The sequence below is a fragment of the Sander lucioperca genome, chromosome 23, assembly GCF_008315115.2.
Source record: "Sander lucioperca isolate FBNREF2018 chromosome 23, SLUC_FBN_1.2, whole genome shotgun sequence".
Taxonomy (NCBI): domain Eukaryota; kingdom Metazoa; phylum Chordata; class Actinopteri; order Perciformes; family Percidae; genus Sander; species Sander lucioperca.
The window spans coordinates 12162710-12165592 of NC_050195.1; the positions used below are offsets into that span (position 1 = coordinate 12162710).

At 40.1% G+C, this 2883-nt stretch overlaps 1 long non-coding RNA gene across 1 annotated transcript; it reads left to right on the forward strand.

Moving 5' to 3' along the window:
* The first annotated feature begins 2137 nt into the window (after positions 1 to 2137).
* LOC116050742 lies at positions 2138 to 2471 on the forward strand. The gene is made up of 2 exons (XR_004105161.1): positions 2138 to 2181; positions 2380 to 2471. It is a non-coding gene; the product is annotated as an uncharacterized LOC116050742 (long non-coding RNA).
* The last annotated feature ends 412 nt before the right edge of the window (positions 2472 to 2883 follow it).

Here is a 2883-nt window from a genome sequence, read left to right on the forward strand (position 1 = left end):
CAATCAGAAGTATTATGAGCATGGTAATAGAGCTAGCCGACTATTAGCATTCAGATTGAGAAAGCAGCGGTCGTCAAACATAGTACAGAAGCTAAAAAGTAATAACTCACCTAATCCTATTACAAAACCGGATGAAATAGCTGAACGTTTTGCTGGATTCTACAAATCATTGTATGAAAATACTGACACCTGCTCTGATGTTAACACCCTAACGCCCTTTTTGGAAAATATAAAATTAACTGAATTATCTGAGACAATGGCAAAAGACATAGATGAACCCATTGAGGAGTGGGAGATTAAAGAGACAATTGCATCTCTGAACAATAAAAGTCCAGGACCCGATGGCTACATTAATGAATTTTATAAAAGTTTCAAAGAAATATTGTCCCCCCTTCTACTAAAAGCATATCACCATGCTCTACGATCTGGCACACTGGCACCATCTTGGAGAGAAGCAACTGTTGTAGTAATACACAAAGAAGGTAAAGACCCTACTGAATGCCAGTCATACAGCCCATCTCTCTATTGAATGGCGATATACGTATTTTAACGGCCATATTGGCAAAGAGAGTGAATAAGATCATTGCACAAATTATAAATCCAGACCAAACAGGCTTTATTACAGGGAGATATTATGGTGACAATCTTCGCAGATTACTAAATATAATGAGCTATTCAAAATCCAAAGGAGAGGAGACACTACTACTATCACTGGACGCTTATAAAGCATTTGATCGAGTGTCTTGGCAGTACCTACTCCAAATCCTTAAATGGTTCAGATTTGGTTCAGACTTCATACAATGGATACAAATACTCTATTCACGTCCACTGGCTTCAGTCAAAGTTAATGGTCATATATCGGCAAGTTTTGCATTAGAGCGGGGTTGTAGACAAGGATGTCCTCTTTCACCCTTGTTATTTGCTATCAGTATTGAACCCCTAGCCCAGCTCATCCGAGATGATTGTAATATTAAAGGTGTCTCTATTAATGGTGAAGAACATAAATTATCATTGTACGCTGACGATGTAATGATGTTCTTAACGGAACCTGCAACAACAATATCGTGTTTAAAACATCTTCTTCTCCAGTACGGATATTATTCGGGATGTAAGGTTAATATAGTTAAGACTGAAGCTATGGATATTAATGGCCAAATTCCAATATCGGACAGAGGCTTAACAGTGGGTTTAAATGGACTAGGGATGGTTTCAAATACTTGGGTATTTTTATCCCCCCCATCTACAGAAAAACTTTTTGAAGCTAATTATAAGAAAATAATCAAACACATCAGTGAGGATCAAGAGAGATGGTCGACACTTCCTCTATCACTAATAGGTCGAGTAGAGAGTATACGGATGAACGTTTTGCCCAGGTTGTTGTATCTTTTCCAGATGCTGCCCATAGAAATTTCTAAATTAACATTTGATAAATTAAACAAAATGGTTTCCAAATTTATTTGGCAAGGAAAACGACCAAGAGTAAGATTAAAAACATTGCAGTTAGCTAAACCAAATGGGGGTGTGGGACTTCCAAACTTTAGATATTACTTCTGGGCCGCACAACTGAGACCCCTAATTTCTTGGATTAAGGATTTGTCATATACACGATGGCTTGATATTGAAAAGGGCCTCAGCCCAATACCCCTCAAAGTACTGCCCTCTTTAGATGTTAGTCTGGAAAATACCCAAATGGGGGAGTGGACTAGAGTAACCCTAAAAATTTGGAAAGCTGTACAGACTGCCTTTAAACTGCCAAAGCAAATCTCATCTGCGGGCAGTATAAGTTACTTGGAAGGTTTGGTACCAGCACATATGGATGCAGGCTTCAAAAAGTGGTCTGAATATGGACTGTGTTATATGTATCAACTCATTCATAATGGAGAGCTTAACCCTTGTGCCCTCTTCAAATTTACAAACATTGGACACCTTTGTGGCAAAAATGTACACGCACACAAAAACTGCTATTAAATCATCATATATCAATATATTTTTTTTCCATAAATCTCTTAAACAACTTCTAACTTGTTTTTTATCTTACTGCCTTTGCATTCTTTAATGTCAGCATTTCATTTTGTGTGTGTGTGTGTGTGTGTGTGTGTGTGTGTGTGTGTGCGTGCGTGCGCGCGCATGTGTGTGTATGTGTATGCGTGTCTGTGTTTGAGAGAGAGTTTGTGTAAATCTGTAAACAAGCGCTGATCATTTTAGGGGTGAAAAAAGGGAATCTTATTTTTGCCAGTTACATTATGGAGCCATAAGTGTGTGTGTGTGTGTGTGTGTGTGTGTGTGTGTGTGTGTGTGTGTGTGTGTGTGTGTGTGTGTGTGTGTGTGTGAGAGAGAGAGAGTTTGTGTAAATCTGTAAGCAAGCACTGATCATTTTAGGGGTGAAAAAGGGCATCTTTTGAAGGATGCATTTCATGTGTCTTTGAAGAGGTGCTTGAATAAAAACATTGTCTCCTGCCTTTGTTGTAAACTGGCGCTTATCATTTCAAATTGTTTGTGGGACATGGTGGCCCTGAAGACTGGTCTCCCACTATGGGCATCCCACAGGCTTCCCCTTTGGACCGGTACACACCTGCCAGGATGAGTCCCATGTATGCTTGAATCTCTTGAGCATCCACATCACTCCATCTGAGATTGAATGCCTCCCGTGTAGGTTTGTCATTTGCTTAATCAGCTGGATCATGTCAGGAGTGAAGAAAAGGTCGAAAGAGGATGCCACATCGTGGATTCTTGATATGGCATATCTCGTGGGCTCTGGCATCATGCCGGTCGGTGCTTGAATGTAGCGCAGCGTCTCAGTATTAGATGGAGACCAGACTTGCCCATTCTTCGCTGTCCACTCACTGTTAGGATGGACAGGATCTTCAGTGTCCTCTCCACTTT